At 33.8% G+C, this 7278-nt stretch overlaps 1 long non-coding RNA gene across 1 annotated transcript; it reads right to left on the bottom strand.

The window, feature by feature from the left end:
* Positions 1 to 2373: 2373 nt before the first annotated feature.
* Positions 2374 to 5281, bottom strand: LOC110268852 (uncharacterized). Its single transcript, XR_002357450.2, has 2 exons — positions 4802 to 5281; positions 2374 to 4720 (listed from the first exon to the last, which is right to left on the bottom strand). It is a non-coding gene; the product is annotated as an uncharacterized LOC110268852 (long non-coding RNA).
* Positions 5282 to 7278: the final 1997 nt, after the last annotated feature.

The following is a 7278-nucleotide window of genomic DNA, read 5'->3' on the forward strand; positions in this document are numbered from 1 at the left end:
GAAAGCATGCAAGTGGAGAATTCATGAAGAAATGAGCAAAATGGAGAATTGAGGGCCACGCGCACGCATCCTGCACGCTTACGCATGATCGGAGTTTTTGCCATCGACGCGCACGCGTGACGCTTGGTACGTGACCCACTTAAAGTGAAATCGCTGGGGCGATTTCTGAGTTGCCCAAGCCCAAATCCAACTCGTTTCTGAGTGTATTTCATGCAGAATTCAAGCTTGAGCAAAGGGGGGCACTTAGTTAGTCATGATGAGCCTTTAGTTAGTTTTCTAGAGAGAGAAGCTCCCTCTTCTCTCTAGAATTAGGTTAGAATTATGTTAATTTCTCTTAAATCTAGGTTTGATTACTTGATTTCATCTTGTTTCCTCTACAATTCCTTGTTCTAATACTTCAATTCTCCTTGGTTCTTTTGTTAATTTTACCTTTATGCTTCTTTCATGTTTATGAATGCTCATGTTGGATTTAGTTTACATTTAATAAAATTTGGTATTTGATGTTTTTTTATTGTTAATTTGAGTTGTGAATTTTACTTTTCTTGCAATTGGTAGTTGGTAGATTTATATTTCTTGCACTTTTGCTATGCTTTCCTTTTATGCCTTCCAAGTGTTTGACAAAATGCTTGGTTGGATGTTAGAGTAGATTTTGAGCATTCTTGGTTTGGAAAGAGTAATTAGGTAATCTTGAGTCATGAATACCCAATTCATGTTAGTGATCTAGAGTTGTTAATTAATATGAGTTCCATTGACTCTAATCTCTTGCTAATCCCATTAGTAAGTTGATTGGGATTTTTAGATTGAGATTAACTAGTCTTGTTTGACTTTTTCTTATGGAAGATAACTTACACCTTCTTCCAACTTTGGAGATGACGAAATAGGATAAATTCTTGTTAATCATTGTTATTAGTGACTAGGATAGAAAGCCTATATTTTCAATCCTTGCCATGAATGTCTCTCTTTACTAGTTGCTTTTTTTTAATTGCTCTCTTTACTTTTCTTGTCATTTATATTCCTTGCCCTTTTTATCAATCAAACCCCTTGTTCTTCATAGCCAATAATTGACCACTTCATTGCAATTCCTTGTGAGACGACCCGAGGTTTAAATACTTCGGTTAATTTTCATTGGGGTTTGTACTTGTGACAAAACCAATTTTTTTATTGGGAAGATTGTTTGTTGGTTTAGGACTATACTTGCAACGAAGAAATTCTTTTCTATAAGAAGAAAATCTAGACCGACACAACAATAATCTTCATTATCATTTGTCTTATTGTAACATGGGGGAGATGGTTGCCATGAGTATTGCTCATACGTGTACGGTTCCTCCCTCAATTGATTCTTTCATTCCATGATACAATCTAAATTTGAATTCATCACACCCTACAATATAATCACAACCAAACTCCAAGCAACAAGGGTGATAACCCATAGAGAAAGTAGAAAATAAAAGCAAAAGACATCAATAAACAAGAAAACTAAACATCTAATGAATAAAAAAAACAACCAAATAACAAAAAAAGTAAGCTATTTACAATATTAATATATTCACAACAACAAAAAAATACAACATCAATTGCATAGTCCCCGGCAATAACGCCAAAAACTTGATGAAGACCAAATGTCAACTCGGAATTTCTCAAATTCTAACTTTGTTGCAAGTGTACTTTCGAATCAACAATTAGGTCTCAATCAAAGTTTAAATATAAAGGTTTGTCACAATCTAAAATAAATTAATAACCAGGAGTTTTAAGTCCCGGGTCGTCTCCCTCGGACCATGCAATTTAGGTGTCACATTTTCGGTTGTGAAATAAGGGGTTTTCTTCAATTAAGGAACGGAAAATTAAAGGAACTAAGGAATAAAAGAACTAACAAATAATCAAAAAGAAAATTAATGCAAACTAAAAGAAAGCAAGATAAAAATTTAGTGAAAATGCTATAAATGCATAAGAGAGCCTTGACTTGGGAATGAGAATTAAGGAATCCTATCATCGTCATAACCACAACTATAGCAACTATGATGAGTTAATTTCACTTCGTCAATCCCTAATATTGAGGAGTAAATCAAGCAAGCATAATTGACCTTAATCCATAAGTCCTAGCTAACTAATTAACTTAGTGAAAAGCTAGCGTCAATGGAAACAAGAATCAACTAACAACCCAAGAATTACCACTAAATGTCGGATATTATGACTCTAGTATCCTAGGAACTCATTTTCCAAGTCAAGGTGTGAAAATGTACTCAAAATCTCCAAGTGGCATTTTCACAAACACTTGGTGAACAATAAAGCAAAACATAGGAAATTGCAAAGGAAAGTGAAAACTATAACCAAATTATTCACAATATCAATAATAGAAACTCAATCAAGCAAATAGAAATCATAAAACATTAAATTTATTAACCAAAGCTTCAAGGAATCAAAATTGCATATATTAACAAAATAACTAGAACCATAAGAACATAAGAGTAAATGTGATGTAATTAAAGAGAAATTAAAGAGTACTTACAAAAGAGATGAGCAAAATCCAAGACCAGAATTGGAACTATAAAATTCTACAATGAAACCTAATTAAAAATCCTAAGAGAGCATTTCCTATACTACTCTATTCCTACTCCTAATAATGTTTTCTATCCTAAAAATGAGCTCCCCCTTGATATGGAATGAAGTCCCCTTGATATAGCACCCAATCAGCTTCAGAAACATAAAAAATTGGGCCAAGAGGCCTCCAAAATCGTGAGCCACGTGACATTTTAATGAAGTCATGCGTTGGGACTTGTGCGTACGCACAGAAGGTTGTGCGTACGCACACTTGACTGTGTGCTTCTCCTTTGTTTTCTTCATGACATCTCCCATTTGCATGCTTCCTTCCATTTTTGCCTAGTCATTCACGCCTAATTGACCTGAAATCACTTAATAAAATATATCACGGCATCGAATGGAATAAAAGTAGAATTAAAATGATCAATTGAAGCACAAAAATGCATGCTTTTACATTTAGGTTCAAATTAGAGAAAAATCACAAAAGTATGATACTTTGATGATTAAGTGTGAGTTTATGTGATAAGATTCGTCCAATTCAAACCTAAAAATCATCAAATATGGACTCATTAGGGCTCTGTTTTATTTTTATGGATTAATAATGCAAGTGTTTTCTTTATTTTGATTCATTCTTCTCTCCTCTTTTAAGATTGAGTTTCGTCCTTCATCAATATGGATTTGAAGTATTGAGAGATATTCTAATTATGTCTTGGATTCCTTTATTACTTTTGAGGGATTGAATATTAGAATTAGTTTGAAACTCGTCTCATAATCTTCATTGATTTTAGAATTAGTTATTGAATATATGACATTTAATTCATGTAAGGATAGTCTTTGAAAATTGTGTGGCTTACAATCGAAATTGTTGTTAACCTCTTCTCTTGATTAATTGACCAAGACATTGGTGATTAATTAAGTTTAGAGAAATTAGATTGCCAACACATTAAAATTCAATTATAAATGATTTGGTATGAAAAAATTTTTGCATGAATCGAAGTTTTGAAAACACAATTATTATTATTATTCCTAAAGGATTTAGCATCCCTGAAACCTTTAACATTCCCTATCTTGATTTCTTTTAAATTATTTAAGCTTTATTTCGTCCCTCCACTTTTCCTTCACTATTCTTATTCCAAGTCACAAACCAATTCCCTCTTGCCAAGGTGTGATTGATCTAATTAGAGATATAATTAGACATTACTTGCTTCAATCCATTAATCTCCGTGGGAACAATATTCACTCACTGTGGTATTACTTGATATGATTTGGTGCACTTGTCAATGTACAAGCATATCAATTTTGGCTCATCAGAAGGAATTCTCACCACATCGCACGCACTATTGTAGAACCCCAGGCCCTGAAATGACCATTTGCTAGTAACCGACCCGCCTAGCACCACGTGGGCTTAGATCCATGAAAATGCGCCATCACCGACATCGGCAACATCACGATTGGGGACATTGTTACGGACTCGACTTCTAGCCTTAACAGCCCCATGGCCCAATGAAAACTCGCCTCCTTAGGCCTAAATCTCCTCATTGACCCACGATCTTGGACAACTCAACACAGATCGCTAATCGAGATCCGAATACAATTACAAATCAAATCTTGTCTAATTTAGAGGATTGTAGGGAGGAAAAAGTGAATATATAAAAGAGAGTCTTAGACTCCTCCAGATATGATACACTAAAACTCTAAAACCCTACCTCTCCAGAGTGTTGTTTCCTCCACTATTTACTCCGAAAGCCAGAAGTCGTGAAGCTCATCAACCTCGTCAGATTCCAGATTCCATCGTTCTGGGTCACTCCTGAACAATTTACTTTCTTACTTTCAAAAATTCTTTTACTTTTTGGATCAATCTAATTGCTCCATCCTAGAGAGACAACTCAAGAAATAAAACTCCCGGTTTATACTTTTTGAAAGAGTTAAAGAACCTTTACCCCTTTCTAAATTTGATTGTAGAAGTTTGGTGTTGAGAGGTGCTACAACAATAATAAACCGATTTAATATTTTTTCTTCAGACACTGATATTTTACACTTACTCAAGCTAATGTAGGGCCTAAACGAACTTAAGGCGAGGTCCAAAGAGTCATACATCATCGGTATAGAAAAAAACCACATCCGCTACTCACCAATCGCTATCTCCACGCTTTCTCATCTCCATTAGAATCCAAATTTGATACTGAAAAAAAGCAGAGTTAATATTTATGACAACAGAGCAGTGCTGTAAAGAAAATTGCATGGGAGAGGCTATCACTATAACCTGCGAGAGAGAGAGGGGGTAGAAGGGGTCGTTGTGAGAAAAACGTGAGATGAGAGCATAAGATGACAACATGGTGGCACGATGAGATGAGACCTTGAGATCCAACGAGTGGGTAACGAAGCAATAAGAGACGAGTAGCACGAGCAATGGGTGAATTGCAAGTAGCCAAACAATAAAAAGAAGCGATGAGAAGAAGATGTTGATAAGAGACGAAGGTGATGGGTGGTTCTAGGGGCACAGCGAGAAGCACGGAGAATGGGAGAAAAAGATAGTAGAGGGAAGCTAGTGATGGTGCCTTTCTAGGTGATGTTGTGAGCTCGAAGAAGATGAGGGATGATTAGGAGATTGAGAGAAAAGTGAATCCTAGTGTAGAACCAAATTAAGTATTAGGATTTCAGGAAGAAAAGAGATTGCAGGGTTTAGTATCTATTCTAGGCTGGGTGATCTAAGCTCATCCCAAATTTGATTGGATAATCTAATCTGATGTGATTTTTTTTTTTCAATTTTGAGTGGATCACTTTTAAACGAGTCGAAATTCACCAGATCTTTAGGCGCATGCCGAATCTTCAGGTTGGACAGCACAATGTACATGGTCTCTTAATTTGTATACCAAACCAAATGGTAATATGGATTAATGCATTTAAAAATATTAAGAATTTTGAATTTATAAAAAATAAAAAAATTAGTGAATGAACTAGTTTGGTGCACGACATTCAATTTTAGGGAGTAAAATGAGAACCTTAATGCAAAGTCAGAGACCAATTTGATACATCTACAATGATGACATAGCGGATGACACGTGGATGGCACAAACTGATAGTGGCCAAATAGCATTGTGAGATGTGACACAATTGTCCACGTCAACATGCCACTTGTTACTAGTCAACACATCATCATATCATTACACGTGGCCAACTCATGGAGTGACACATATCACTAACAGTCCACATCATCAAGCCACGTCATCACGTTATTAACAGAAAATGGGTCAGGGACTAATATGGTGCATTTTTGTCAATCTAAGGGATGTAATTGGTGCAATTAGGATTTCGAAGACTAAATCGGTGGAACTCGCCAATCTCAGAGACCACTTTAGAGTTTAACTCTTTTAAAAATAGTTACAATTTAATCGTCATTTTTTATTTATTAGGATATTTTTAATAATCATTCTAAAGATCATTTTTAAACTTAAGAATTTAATTTTGATACACTGTCAATGTAAAATAGTTTTGTATGTACATTCAATCACGTAATGCCATATCATAAAAAATAACTACTATTTTTATTGACCGTGTTAATGGTTATCCAAAAAGGCGGATATAGTCCTTGTTTGGGTGCCATTATCTGGATAAAAAAAGATCTTTTTTTTTATTTTTTAGTATGTTTGGCAAATTTCTAGTAGTAAAAGTAAAGGTACTAGAAAAAAAAAACTTTTTTGAGAAGCTGTAATTTATATATTTTTTTAAAAGATCTTTCTTCATTAAAAAAGATGTTTTTCATGTATTAAATAAACAAAAAGTACATTTATATTGTTATACCCAAACATAATTGATAGATAAAAAGATATTTTGGAATGAGATATCCAAATAGAAAATTACTTTTACTTTTCCATAAGATCTTTTAAAAAAAGATTATTCAAAAAAAGATCTTTTCTTAGAAGCTCACCAAACAAAGATCTTTTATAATGTCAATACATCAAAATTAAACTCTAAGTATTTGTTTGGGTATCATTAAGTTATTAGAAAAAATATCTTTGTTCAAAGATTTTTTTTTTTTATCTTTTAGTGTGTTTGACAAAATTTATAGTAGTAAAAATAAAAATACTAAAAAAACAAAAATATTTATTTTAGAAGTTATAATTTACATTTATTTTAAAAAGATATTTTTTATTTAAAAAATATATTTTTAACATAATAAATAAACAAAAAATACTTTTATATTATTATATCTAAATATAATTGTTACATAAAAAGATATTTTTATATGAGATATTCAAATATAAAACTATTTTTATTTTCGGGGATGCTACACATCCATGTAACTATGTAACCAAGTTGGCCCAACACCAAAAAAACCCAATACCATTAAATGAAATGTGAAATACACGCGCCTAATACACACGAACGAACCCAACGCTTCTTCTCCCCCACGCTTCTTCTTCTTCTCTCACGCTTCTTCTTCTTTTTCTTGTCACGCTCGTTTACGCACGGAGCGTCTTCTTCTTCTTCACCTTCTTCTTCGTATTCCTCCTTCTCCTCCTTCTCCTCCTTTTTCGCGTTCCTTCTTCTTCACGTGTTTTCTCCTTATCGTCATTCTTTTCTTGTTGTTGTCGCTGTATTTTTTTTTTTGTCTTTTTCTCCTTCTCTCTGGTGAAGAAGCAGTAGAAGGTGAGGAAGAAGAGTTTTGAATAGTACAGAATGAACCGAACACAGTACTTATGGTGAACCGAACACAGTACTCATGGTGAACCGAACATA

This window comes from Arachis ipaensis, chromosome B2 (genome assembly GCF_059453495.1).
Source record: "Arachis ipaensis isolate K30076 ecotype BB chromosome B2, ASM5945349v1, whole genome shotgun sequence".
NCBI classification, from domain to species: Eukaryota; Viridiplantae; Streptophyta; class Magnoliopsida; order Fabales; family Fabaceae; genus Arachis; species Arachis ipaensis.